This window comes from Pinus tabuliformis, chromosome 4_1, assembly GCF_031772625.1.
Source record: "Pinus tabuliformis cultivar Carrire ecotype Pingquan chromosome 4_1, CPIR1, whole genome shotgun sequence".
Classification (NCBI taxonomy): domain Eukaryota; kingdom Viridiplantae; phylum Streptophyta; class Pinopsida; order Pinales; family Pinaceae; genus Pinus; species Pinus tabuliformis.
The window spans coordinates 623922952-623937947 of record NC_142303.1 but is presented as its reverse complement, the minus strand read 5'-3'; the positions used below and the strand labels follow the sequence as shown (position 1 = coordinate 623937947).

At 36.4% G+C, this 14996-nt stretch overlaps 1 long non-coding RNA gene across 5 annotated transcripts in view; it reads left to right on the top strand.

Moving 5' to 3' along the window:
- The first annotated feature begins 741 nt into the window (after positions 1 to 741).
- LOC149177568 (uncharacterized) overlaps positions 742 to 14996 on the top strand; it is a 28359-nt gene continuing 14104 nt past the window's right edge. Inside the window, exons 1-3 of one of the 5 annotated variants that reach the window (XR_016258121.1) lie at positions 742 to 1170; positions 1358 to 1532; positions 2540 to 2665. This is a non-coding gene — a long non-coding RNA (uncharacterized LOC149177568). Of the gene's footprint in view, positions 1171 to 1260; positions 1533 to 2539; positions 2666 to 14996 lie in introns of all 5 variants that reach the window. The other 4 variants (XR_016258124.1, XR_016258120.1, XR_016258122.1 and 1 more) reach the window with 4 other exon arrangements.

Here is a 14996-nt window from a genome sequence, read left to right as displayed (position 1 = left end):
CACCCAGCGCCGCAACCCTCCGCATTAAAGTAGACATCTGACAGTAATTGCGGAGAAAGCCATATTTCCTATGCTATAGGATATTGAATTCTTTGACGGTGACCGTGACAGTGGAGGATTCAAGAATGTAAATACATGAGCATGGCTTACCATAAAGGAAAGGTCATCCATCCCCCGCCATGTGCATCAGGAAGGGTCATTCATCCCGCCGCCATGTACTACAGACAGAAGAACGACAGCGACAGGTAAGGATGATTTAAACGACTCATTATTTTAAGGTAAGGACGATTTAAGTTTAGGAAGTGAGTAAACCAGTGAAACCTCTTAATCCGAACAGATAACGGACAGCTGCCACTTGCAGCGCGCTTTCCAAGATCCCTGTCCACTTGCAACAGTGTGGTTTGAATTGCGTGTTCAACTTGTGGAATGGAGCCAGGGGTTAAATTTGACGCCCGTATGCTCGTTTTTAGGTTTTTTACCCGTAAAATACGTTCTAATTTCGAATATCCGCGTCAGGGGTAACTTGCTATTAATTTTTAATACCGTCAATATGACGGGCATGTTTGAAAATGGAAAGTTTTAAGTTTTTTTTAATAATGGTTATATATATTTAACATTGCAACTTCCGTTACCCGTCCGCCGTCCACCAACTTTCACGAATGGAAATAAATTTTGTGGGGTCTTGATTTTATTAGGATCGTCTGATCGCTGGAGCATTTACTGTAAACTTACCAAATACAAGTACCAGACTACCGCGGCCCGCGTGTCCAAGATATGGAAAGATATGGAAACAGGAAACTTAAGTAACAAGTTACAGACTCGCAAGGAAGAGTCCTTGTCCACAGGTTGCTTCCGACTGGTCTCGATCCATTGCTTGCCGCCCTCCTCTGTCATCTTTTTGGATATTTAATCGCCTATAGAAGGAGCAATCCTGCGCGTTTCTCTGCGTTCTTAGCTCCCAAAGCGGAGAAACTGTGCATCTGAAATTCCCCTTTTCTTCCTCTTTATTTCGACCTCAAAGATTTCTGTGCTTTCGACCTCAAAGATCGACCGAGTGTGGCTGCTTTTAGCAAATAACGGAGGTTGTCTGTGGTATAGCCGGTTTAGGCTCAAGACGGCGATATCTAAAGTATATCGGACGGAATTCGGCGCTGATCCGGCTTCTTTCAGGTTAGATTTTGGCGAATCTATGACGTTTTGTTTTATTCTTTCTTCTGCGTTATTCATTTCAAAGACTAACGGCTTCCATAAAATCTCAAGCTTTCTTGGACCTAGCGATGTAGCAGATTCGTAATTCATAAGATTAAAGCATTAAGTCAGCCAAAGTAGATGAGTAATTAAAGCTATCTGTATGAAGAAGCAGCAGGGGAATCGATACAGAAATCATAAAGCTGTCGTTGCGTTGTTGGTAGAGAGGGAAGCTGCCGTTGTTCGTCCAGAGGACAAAGACGGTTGCGCCTGTTCGCACAATTTCATTTAGAAATCCGCGTGCAGATCATTTTGATTGATGGAACCTGTAGTTTTCCGCACAGGTTGGAGATATAGTTGTTTTTCTCTGTATTTTTAATTTTAGAATTTGCTTTTACAAAATTAGATTCATCGTTATGTAGAGTTCCTTTTAAATCTATGGGATGACTATTTATAGTCCTTAATAATAAGGTGAAATGATTGTTTTTGTTTTGGTTTGAAATTGTGGTTATTATTAATTCTTAAATAATAAGGTGAAGCCATCGTTTTTGGGTGTCAAATTTATTTTTGAGTTTCATTATACAGTTATATTTGATGTTAATTTATTTATTAATGACTGTATATATGTATTCAGTATTTTAATCAAGAAATCCCATACTTTTATAATTAAATGGTTAATGATAAAATAAAAAAATCTCCTGGAAACGAACAACCATGTTAGACTCGTTCATACAAACAATTGAAAAGATTAAAAAAGTTAAACTGCTTTTTTTAGATTTTTGACCGAAAGAAAGAATCGGACAAAATATCGCGATTCGCGGGCATGATGGTCCGGGGAAATGAGGAAATGACATGTGCCATACCAAGAACGCTAGTGCTTTTCGAAGCCGCAAGACCAAAGGCCGAGTAGTTTGAGAAATTACCTTATGCAAGCTGAGCAAATGCCAGAGTGTCTTGAAAGTATTCAATTGAAATTTGATGGTAGTGATTTAGCAGTGATTTCACTGTACGTTCACAGGGAATAACAAATTCAGCCTTTCTGTAATTTCACTTGAGTAATCTGGATTCTGCATTTAATGATTATCCATGTTAAATATGAAATATAGGGTTTTTATAAAAATTTTCAGATTAATTATATTATAAGTTGTTGGTTAATTTGAAAGACTATTAAAATCAATATAAATTATAAAAATCTAAAATCCAGGTTATAGAATTTGTAATTTAATAAAACAATTTGTAATGTGACTAATAATTTTTTTATTATCAAAATTTAATATAAATCACAAAAATCTTAAATCAAATGTATAAATTCTATAATTCAATTGAAACAAGCTTTGGGACCTTGCTGCAGGGTTTCTTAATGTAGTGGATACTCAAGTAGAAAACGATTCCAACATTTCAGAACAAATCGGAGCAGTGGGCATGGCGAGTACAATGACTGTGACAATATACAAGAACCGCAGACTCAGAGCCACTGGTAATTTCAAGATCCTTTACTGGAGAGTAACTTTGCATTTATAAAATATCAGTTTTATTTGTTTGCTCAGAAAGCATTTGAAGGTCTAAGAGATAATATAAAGAATATAGAGAAAACTTTATTCAGAATTTTGATCTCAATTATTTCAAAAGATGTTTTAAACAGCAATGTAGACATTTTTGTGGTGGTTTGTTGGTAAACTAAATGATTTAAATTTTATTTTGTTTATTTTTTATATGTATTAAATTAGAAAATATTATATATATGCCGTTCTTAAATAATTGTTATTTATTTAAGGTATTCAAATTTTTCTTTGTAAGAGGTATATTTAGGCTTATCATTTTTTAAAAAATGTAAGAAGCATGGAAGTGTTGTAGATTTATTATTTTTCTATTTTTTATTAATAAGGTGAATTATATATATATTTCCCATCTATTTTATCAGTGTTTCCATTTTAAACAAAAAAAACTCAGAACATTTGAACAATCTGGAAAATTTGCAGAAAAATTTGATCAGCAGGTCTCAAAATAAAGTGTAGCAATGAGACTTGAGCCGAATTGTACAACAAAAAATGAAAAATTTGAACAATTGTGAGTACAATTTGAAATTAGATGAAACTTGTACAAATAAATTTTAAAAGTCATATGATGGGCAGTTTAAAAATAAAAACGTCATAAAAAAATTCCTCGACGGGTAGGGTCACCCGTCAAATTTAACCCCTGAATGGAGCATACAATGTTGTTTCGTTTCAACGCACGAGATCGTGACAATGACACTTTACAATCACTGTAAGGTTGTGGTTTGAATTGCGTGTCCAACTTGTGGAATGGAGCATACAATGTTGTTTCGTTTCAACTCACGAGATCGTGACAATGACACTTTACAATGAGTGCATGATGTGGCGGTCGGGGCAATCGGTTTCTATCTTTCGGTCGCGTTCGAGTCCTGTGGTGTTGCGCTTTGCAGTGTATTTGATCCCAGCTTGATATGTACCGCTGTGCCTACAGCATATTCGTTGTAATGTGAATCCTAATGTGACGGTTGTCAATTACGTATAGTTCTGACACGTATATGTAAAGAAAAGAAAGCGCATATATGCTTCTAAAGGGAACTAGACCCTCCCACTTCTTAAAAAAAAAAACCTGTAAGGTTGATTGTTTGCAGGGAAATCATCAAAATCAGCATATCTCATTAATCTGATCTCCAAGAAAAAACTCAATCTTAATGTTTTTGCACTCTTATTATTTAGAAATTCAATCATTGTTTGTATCATCATATATGTGGATTGTATTTAATTTATCTCGTTTTAGGAGTCGAAGGATAAATACAAATTAAATTAATAATTATGTAAACATTAAATATTATTTTAAAGTTTATGAAAGTGTATTTTTATTTGTTTTGCATTTGTAATTTTGATTGAGAAATATTATGTTTTATTTATACATTGAAATTTATATAATAATAATTGCAAATTAATTTACAAATTTATATAATGATTATGTTAATAGATATATTTATTTGCTTTTATAATTTTAATTTAATTATTAATAATGTAGATGGTAGAAATTTACCTTCCATGAATATTTTAGAATATTCTTAAATGTATACACAAATCAAAGATTAAGATTTATTTCAAAGTAGTCATGTCTTTTTTGCTATTTTAATTAAATTGATTAATTAAAAAAATGTTATATGAACAAGTGTTATATAGAGTTATTTGTTATTTTTCTGCATGTGATATTGATAAGTGATGGTATTGACCCATAATATTGTAACAAATCTTATTTACAAATTAAAAATGTCCATAGTAAATTGAGAGTAGATCAAGATAGATAAATATATGTATAGTAAAATGAGAATAAATCTAGATGGATAAAAATATTATTACATTTTTTTTTTACTTGTATATATGTTTAATATTTATATTAATTCTTTTTATAATCAATATTAATATAATTTAAAATAAAGTTATAATTTACTTAGTTTTTATTTTATTTTTAAATTTTAGTAATATAAGATGTTTATAATATAATTGTTTTAATATTTATGAATATTTATCAAATTATTTAATTTACATGATTAATTAGTAATAAGTAAAAAAAATCTCTATTTTTTTCAGAAATTAAAACTTCCAAAATTATTAATTATTTTCTAATAATAAAATTTTAAAAATTGTGTAATATGAAATATGTATATTTAGATAATATTCTATAAATTTGAAATAAATATTTTAAGTTTTTCATAATTTATATGAAATAGTATAATATTTATATATGAGGTAAATAATAAATTTATATTTATATAATAATAAATAAAAGTAAAAATTTATTTTACACCTAATGAGTAAAAAAGTTATTAAAAAAATATGCACAATCTTATCACATGAATATAAGTTTTCAAAATTATGAATTATCTTCTACCATATGGGTATCCACTTACAATAGGATGATTCGACAAAAAAATTGCAATATTTGGTAAAATTTATCAATATAAATATAAACAAGTATAATATGCAACATTGTTGTTTAGTACATGCCTCTTATATAAAAAATAATTTATAGCATTAAAAAAAAATAAAAAATGAATGAACTAAACTAAATAATTGCTATATACATTTTCTTAACATGAATATTATTATTTAAAAAAAAATTAAACAACAAATTGTTATTATATAATATATTTTTATATTGATATAAATTAATTAATATTATATTTTAGTTTTTTTTTTGTAAGCTTAGTAGTACCTTTCATTCATTCATCTATAAATAGGTAGGTTACAAATATATGAGTTGTTCGGTGGCCTCAACCTACCTAATGGGAAACCAGATTTGTTGGCCACTGAATTGCATTATAAGCCATCCAGAACATAAATAGTTTGAGCCCTTTTAGCCAAGCCTTATAAGGTCGATAGTCTAGAAACCAACTAATAAACATCAGACTGAAAACATAAATGTTACCCGACATAAACATCCAAAAAAAATCTAAAATTAACAGTCATAACTTCGATCCACTAATCATCCAACTATTCCACCTGACCATGATCTTTAGCACTTGATCCTGGTAGTTCGGTTTGTGGCAGACATGGGATATGTCGCTTGATGCGGCCCAGAGCGTCGTTCTGGTTCTGTAACTAACGTTGGATAAGCTGGAGCTCATTTTGAATGTCTTGTAGACCTGATTCGACGTCATTGTGCACCACTCCATTGGTGGTCGCAGCCATTGCTTTGGCCACTATGCACTTCACTAACCAGTAAAAATGAATGGATTGTATGAACAAGGTGAGATGGTCGCTTGTGTACCTAGGGTCCGTGATTAGTTCCCCCCAGTCTTCGACTGGAAGTTCCAGCTTAGCTTGCAAATTCAACTCTGCCTCCCAGTTCGCAATCAATTGTTTCACCTGTGTCGGGGTCCTTTTGCAGTAAGCCTTGACCGTGGCCTAAAGATTCTCATAAATTTTTTCCGACCCATCTTCCACGCTATCCCTCGTCACGCGGTCCCCTGTCATGCAGTCCCCTACCATGCAGTCATCTACCACGCAATCACCTGCCTCGCAGTCACCTGTTGCGCAGTCTCCTATCGTTCAGTTCTTTGTCGCGCAGTCGTCTACCGCTCGGTCCGATCGGAAGATGGATCTACATCTTTTCCTTTATCTTCCTAGTGTCTTCTACCTCTTCCACCTTGACCCGAGGCTCCACTGCGAGGTTGAGACTTCACCATATCTACCAAGGTCGGGCCTCCTTTATTCACCCTTCTCCCACTTTCCCACGCTCGTGACCCAAGCCACTATACAGAGGCCAAGAGTAAAGACAACATAGGCAAACCAGACTTTATACGCCAACCTCAAGCAGAGACATGTAGCAGATGGGTACTCCTCTCGTGTTCCCATTGTCGTGAACCTGTAATCAACAAACTTAGGCTCCTTAAGAAACTGAGGACCTGGGTTTATACGCAGGATATATGGTCTTAACGTCACCTTTGCTCCCACTACCTATAGGTGCCAAGGATTACCAACCTTCACATCATGGATCTGCCAAGATCTACGACACTTCATATTATCATAGTGAATACACGTGTGAGGGCATGAGGGATACTACCCACCATCCCAAAACAATAAAAGCTATGTCATATCAATCAAGACCAAGCGGGCCTTCAACTGTCTCACACCCCGATCAGGGGTTCTGATTAAGAGTCGGGTCCTGGTTCAAAATCAGAATCAATTGTTCCATTCCTTCTTCCCCAATCTCCCTTATCCAAGGCTTATCTATATTCACTCTCGGCTGAAGATAGCCCTAGTTTGCTAAGAAATATGTAGCTTTATTGCCATTGCGAGAGACATGTGAGGGGATGATATATTAGAAATATTGAATAAGTTCACTGATATCCTAGATTAAGCGAGTAGTCCTCCAACTTTTACTAATATTTTCCCACTGGGACCCTTGGTTAAGATTTTTAATAGTATTAATGACCAGAGAAGAATCACCTTCCACCACCATTTTTCTCAACCCTTCCCTTTTGGCTATTATCAAACCATGTTTAACAACATCGAATTCATCTTCTTTGTTACTTGCCATGCCACAATTCGAAGCATATATTTGGACATCCTGGCCCCGCGAATCCCTGATGACCCCTCCAAAACCCGCATCCCTAGGGTTACCTTTGGATGCCCCATCGAAGTTTAGCTTGAGAAAACCCTCAGGGGTCATGAGAAGCGAGAAGGAGATTGGCTGAGAGGCAAATTTAAGTTCCAATATGAAGGTGCAAGCATTTGCTGGGATAAGTTGAGAGTAGACAATATTCACACTTCTTGGGGGTTGACCTTCCAATCATCAGAATGCCATTTCTCTACTAGTATAGATTCTCTTACATTTTGGAGTATTCCTTTCTAGATTTCCAAGTGTGACAGTTTCTAGTCCTTGAAAATCCTTATGTTCCTTTCCTTCCATACTTCCCATAAAAGAAAGCCGAGAGATAGACACCAGGCTCGATTTACCATCAGATTGGAAGAGATTTTTTTCCTCCAACTCCCAATGGTGGATTGGATACTGGTATTATCCCGGTCTAGATGACCAAAATGAGTATTTATATTTTGCCAGAGTCGGGCTACAAAGGGGCATATATTCAGGAGATGCTCTATGGTTTCAGTCTGAGAGGCACACATATTTCAAAAAGAGGGCCCATGGATTTCTCTCTTCTGTAATTCGTCCCAGGTGAGAATCCTGCCACTGCACACTAGCCACAGGAAATACATTACTTTCGGCCAAAATTGTCCCATCCATATTTTCCTCCAGAGCGGATTGTACTGATCTGGATGCTCCTTTGATGCCAGTTGGTAAGCTTCTTTTATGGTGAACATACCTTTAGTTTTATAGCCCCACCTGAGAATGTCCTGTCCTTCTAACGATGCAATTCTTCTAGTGTGAAACTCAGAATCAAACACATCCCATTGATTTGAGTCAGGAGGGTTGTTCCAGTCTTGTTTCGTTTTCCACTGTCTCCATTGATTCCTGGGGGTCGGGTCCCAAAATTGATTAACCATCAAGTTGTGGGGTTTATTAGTGAAAAGGAAGATCTTCACAAAATCTTGGCGACTCAATAGTTTTTCCCATTGTTGCCACGAATCTAGCCAGAATAGAGCACTCCTCCCATCTCTGATTTCCCAAAATGTATGGTTGCAAATTAACTCTTTATTATCAGAAGCTAAGTTCCAAATTGATGATCCTCTTGGAGTTCCTTGCATTCTCAGTCTTTCCTCTGTAGTTGAAGGCATGTTATATTTCTGGCCCCAGATGACCTTCCAGAGATCAGTTACACCTTGAATCCATCGCCACCAAAGTTCCCCCCCCATCACTTGGTTTAGTAGAAAGGGATCCTGAAGACCTAACCCCCTTGCCATTTTAGGTTTAGTCAACTGATTGCATGAAAGGAGTGCCCATTTTTTAGCTTCCTGAGTCCCCTGCCATAGGAAGTTTTTGAAGATAGTTGTCATATCAGAGCAAGCAATTTTAGGAGTAGCTAGACCCAAGAGTTGATATATTGGGATCGATTGTAGCACAACCTTTAGTAAAACCACCCTCCCAACAATGTTTAGGGATCAGAAAGACCAGTTTTGAAGCCGAGATTGGATTCGCTCAAGGATGGTTTTCCAACAGGAAGTCCTATGAAAGTTAGTCACTAGGGGAATTCCCAGGTATTTGGACAGAAGGAAGCCAATGCAAAATCCCAGAATCCTGGGCATGAAAGATTGGGAAGGAATCAAGGTGTTGAAGAAAAAGATATTGGATTTCTCATTACTGATCCGAGTACCAGAATCTTGCATAAAGTCTTGCAGTATGGATTTTAGAGCCCTGGATTCCTAAAAGGAGACTTGACATAATAACATTATATCATCCACAAATTGTTGGTGGGATAAGGGAAGATCATTGCCCCATAGATGAATTCCTTTTAAATGACCAACTTGAATAACTGATTTTATATATCTTTCGAGCCCTTCCGCAACCAGAATGGAGAGGAAGGGTGAAATAGGGTCACCTTAACGAAGGCCTTTGGATGCATTGAAGGTGTGGGATGGAGAGCCATTAATGAGGATTGATAATACTATGGAGGAAATGAGAGAAGAAATCCATTGGATCCATCGTTGGTCAAATCTAAAGGCTTTCACTATGTTCATAAAAAAGGACCAACTCAGGCGATCATAGGCTTTGGATAAGTCTAATTTTATCACCATACCCTTTGATTTAAGGCTCTTGAGAGAGTGAATTGCCTCTTGGGTAGTTACAATGCCATCCATAATTTGGTGGCCTTGGACAAAACCGATTTGCTCAGGAGAAATGAGGGCAGGAAGAAAGGGTTTAAGACGATTGACCATAATGGTGGAGATAACTTTATATATGATATTACATAGAGAAATAGGTATGAATCCCTGAGGGTCTTCAAAATGAGTTGTTTTTGGAATCAAGGCTATAAAAGTAGAGTTCAGAGAGGGATGTACCTTCCGAGATAGCCGAGATTCTTCAACCACTTCCAAGATATCCTTAACCAAAATAGGCCAGGCCACTCGAAAGAATTCTGTATTGAAGCCATCAGGTCCCAAGGCTCAAATCTACATCACTTATCAATAAAGTTTTCATCTTTAAATGTTAGTATTGAAGTGGTAAAGGCTCAAATATTTATCTATTTTTGCAGATTTTCTTATAAGGCCTGTATAGTGTAGTTTTCTTTTTCAAAAATTCAACTTTAGTTTTCCTTTTCATAAATAAAAAATTAAAATAAATCTAAATCCATATATATGCTCTCTTCATGTACATGATATATCTATTATTATAACTAAGCAAAGTTCCTTGGTAATGATATGTTTGTTCATGCATGCAACATTGAGTAAGATATAAATATAAAAGTAACTTAACTTGCAAACTTGATAACTTGTAAATGAAACAAATAAATCCATTCTAACTACATTCACCAAAACTAATGTAACATTGATAGAATATAACATCAAGTCCACATCATGAATTTAAAAGTCAATGAAGACATTGTCATACACACAAGTTCAAATTCATGTATTTGTATTCCAAATTTGTCTAGCTATACATTTTTCTTTTGTACAAAATGGAACTTCATTCCCAACATAGATAATGGAATTTCATGCCCATGAATGACATTATGGAAAAGCGGCCTCACGACTGATCTAGAAATTGGGTGTATAAGTCACCATCACCACTCTTGGCACTCCCAAGTGCATTTCCAAATTGGTATTGCTGCAGAAATTCAATAACTAATTAGTTGTAAAATCCAAAATTCATATAACCAATTTCGTTAATTAATGATAAGCTTTTGATCAACTACTCATTCTCCCCATGAAGATCTAAGGCAATGGAGAAGACTTCCCTCCCTAGGTAGATGGTGGAGCACTTGGTGATGGATATAGGCATGGTTCAGGGGTGATTGATAAAGGCATGGTGGAAGAAAAATAGGAAAAAGTTAGTGGGTTTGGGCGATGATACATCCCCATCAGTTGTACGATAGTGGGAATAACCCTAGGGCGAGGGATCACCCTAGGCAGGGAAATTGGAATGTTAAGGGTGGATGATTGGAACAATGAGAAGGGTGGATGGTTAAAGGGTAGGGATGGGAATTGGGAAGGTTTTGGGGAGGCAGTTATAGGCATGGGAGAATTTATGAAGGAAAAAGGTGGTGGGTGTGGCCAACAATACATCCCCATTGGTTGTACAATAGGGGGAAGCACCCTCGGGGAGGAGATTTGGATGGTATTGATTGGAGAAGTGTTCCCAATGATATAGTTTCTTTCACCAACATGCTCATTAAATAATTGGAGTCGACAAGTTGTCCCGCCAATTGCAACAACAAAAAATTTCATATAGTTATGCCTATGCATTGCAAATGATAGTATATCATATTTCACATGAAAAAATGCATAACATCATATTTCCATACCATTTTTGTGTATACTAGAATGTTGCACTAACTCAGGCATGTGGTCTGCATTTCTTTGTTGTTGAGAAGATAACTCCAGTTGTTCATTCATGCTCTTTTTTTTTGCACGAACTCGTCCAACCCTTTCAAATTGTAGTTTAGATTTCCCTGCTTTTGACTTGCAACCACAACGCCTTTTCTTATTGACTGGGCTCAAGAAACTATGTTTTCTCTTGGTAGTGATCTTGGATGGAGTTACAGTATTGAAAAACATTCTGTTGTATTCTTGACATGCATTGCTACCAAGTCGTTTAATGCATATGCATGTTCCAAATTTGTAGGTATTATGGATCTCAATTTCTCATGAGTTGATGAATTAACACGTTTCATCTCATCATCTTCAAATAATGCACTATCTAGTCGTACATTGGTTGATTCAACATTGTATGAGCAATTATCTAAATCATCAATGCTTGTTTCATTATGATAATTTAGATTGGGAGGAGAATCAAAGCATGGTAGAAGCTCTGTTTGGATTTTTGGGCCCAATATAGGTGATTCATTCAAATCAAATAAAATTCTAGGAATTTCTGTAGTAGGATTAGTGACATTAGGAAATACATTTTCACCCAAACTAATGTTACTCGCTAGCATCTCAACTTTCAATACATTTTTACAGACATTTCCATTTAGGGCCCACTTGCAATAACAGAAGTGTAGATTGGAATCTTTATATATGACATTGTACCAAATATCACGAGTATTCTTATTTTGGCTATGAACCCAATCATTTTTGTTACTCTTTTCATCAGGCACACAATCTTCATTTAGGATTTGGTTAGCTCTACACTTGGATGAATTCAACTATTCCTCAATTTTTCTGGGTCATATAAAACCAGCTTCTTTTAAACGTTGCATATGATTGTAATATAATAGAGTCAGTATTAACCGTCATAGCCATCTTAGAGAAATAGTAATGAAGAGTCTTAAGTTTCTTGTTTAGTTCCTAATGGCTTCTAGCAAGAAGAACGATATCATCGGCGTAGAGGAGAAGAGTGATGGTAATACTAGCAAGCTCAGTTCCTTTGCACCCCTCAATTTCCAAACACTCCTCTAACCTATCGATGTAAATAAAAAAAAAGGGTAGGGAAAGGGGGCACCCTTGCTTAACCCTGATATTTAATTTAATATCTTTATACCACCCTTCGGTGATTTTAATATTGGCAACAACCGTCTCGTAGAGGCGAATCATAGCAATCTTCAACTTAGGAGGAATAATTATGATCTCATCAAGTCTTTTCTGTCGAAGGATTTTCTAAAGTCCACAAAGTAACAAAATATATCAGCTTTACTATTGCAACATTCCTCGGCAATGATCCTGAGTGACGAGGTGGTCTATAGTCGAGTGGTATCTCCTAAACCCAGCTTTCCCTTTAGCTCTTTTACTGTTCCTTTCAAGCCAATGGCTAATTTTCTTTTCCAAAATGAGACCATAAATCTAAGCTAAGATGTGGCTAATCATAATGGTCATGTAATTAGCGGGAAAGGTTTTGTCCCCATTTTTAAAGATAGGCACAATAAGGCTTTATGTCCAAGGTTTAGGGAAGCCATGCTTTACAACCAAATTGAGAAGCTTGTGGAGATGAGGAATGAGGATAGATCTTACAAACTTTAAGATCTCAGCTTGGTATCCTTAAATGTCTTTAGCTTCCCCCTAGCGAGATTATTAATCCCAGACTCAACGTCCTCAAGAGAAAAGATATCTTCCTTAATAGGAGTGATAACGATGTTTCCCATGGTGTCCGGGGAGTCATACAACGTCTTAAGATAGATGTCCCACTTTTCTTGAGTCCTCAAGAGAAAAGATATCTTCCTTAATAGGAGGGCTAACGATGTTGCCCATGGTGTCCAGGGAGTCATACAATGTCTTAAGAAATATGTCCCACTTTTCTAAGGGGATTGAATGATTATCTTTAGATTTACGAACAAGCACCATCCGCCAAATTTTTCTGGGTGCAACTTTAGAAAGGTGAATAAGATGCTCTTGTCTCTTATTAATATATGACTGCTTCTTCTCTTTAATGAGGGCTTTGTATATACTAATATTTCAAAGCTTTACTGTTTCGTTAGGAGCGTCGTGAACATGTGGCTCCCAATGAACTATCAAGAGGGCTAATCTAGCCCTAGCCGACCTGCTCTCCTTGACAAATTAACCCACAACCACATATAAAAATTCACAACTCCATTTTGATACGTCCTTTTTAAGTGCTTGAAGTGGCCCCTAGCTCCTCTATGGTTGCCCCTTCACCTCCTTGTGTCAAACCATGGTTTCTCTTGGTGGTTTCACACCCACAAGCTTGGGTACAAAGCCCACAGACTTGGTTTCTTTATCCAAAAGTCACTTTTGTGTGCCAGTTCTTCAAAAACCCACTATCCTAGGGTTTGGAGTACCTCTCAAGCTACAAATATCAACACTTCCTCTTAGCGAGGGAGGTACCTCCAACACTAGGAAGTCTCCATCAACTTCATCACCGACGACACTAGCCCATATGGCATCCATCACTGCAGTATACTTTGTAGAATTAACCTTGTAATATCGATAGTTCCTTTGCATCATCTCATCTTAACCTGAAGACCTAAACACTTCCATAGGGCTACTCCCTCTAAAGCGAGACTCCCTCTGAGTTTACACGGTCTCCAATGACTTAATCTACTACTAACCTCTTGTCCTATAAGGCCAATCTAAGTTGCGGTGGAACATGTTCCATCATCAACCCAACTGAATCCTACTAGAACTCATCCTCCTAGATCAAACACCACCGGTGCACACCCTCCACTCTCAGATATGCAACATCACGATCTAATGAAGAAACTAGTCTGCCAATCTCCATTTCATCACATGAAGCAATCTCGATCAAACCAATATCATCTATGTCAAATAAATCCTGGAGCTTTCCCAAAAACCCATGGAAAGTCAGAGGAAGTTCATGATCAACCACCTACCCTACAGAAAATTGTTTTTCACCAGGTTCTCCACTAATCCACCAAAACTCCCAATCAATCTCACTTCCATGCTATTCAAGACCACATCTCCATGACTTCATTTGAACCCTTTGCTCCATGCTTTAGATAATCTAGCTCCCTTTGAGCTGCTTCACAATGCACACTCTAATTCACTGGCCCTTCAAAGTCTCTCTGATACTATGTTGTTTTTACGTGATACTAGAGTCTAGGATAGAATCTTAAATCATTGATGTTACCAATCCAAGTATCACAACAAGGCTACTTTGCATAGTATAATAATATACAATAGTAAATCAACACATGGACAAATATAGACAACTTTTTACAAATTTTTACAATCCAACTTTGTTATATTAACAAACTAATAATACAATAGTCTATGGTTCATGTGCCAGTGATAATTTCCCTCATACATCCACTGATATAAGAAAACAACAACTAGGGCTTGGTGTCGGTCCTTTCACAACCAATCTACCCTTACAAAGTACTCTGACTGTCTAGCTAATGTACAACTCCTCACAACTCCCTTAGTCATACCTTGTACACATCTACTTAGTCCTTTAAATCCTGATATGCAACAACTCTAATCTACCTCTATCAATGAACCAACTCCATTAGGTCAATGAACTCAGCTCCAAATGCTCTCTACTTGATTTTTAATCCTTCAATGCATCAACACATTGATATTCCTCTCGATTTGTTCACAACTCCATTTGTGAACAACTCTCAACTTCTCACTACTACTCCTAAGTTATTTTGGGAATTTCTTCCCACTAGTGCCTTTTTGTGTTGCCCAATGAATACACACTTAGGGCTGGGGGACTTCCCTCTATCACTATCGAATGTCCTTCTCTAGAAATGAATTTAGGGCATGGAT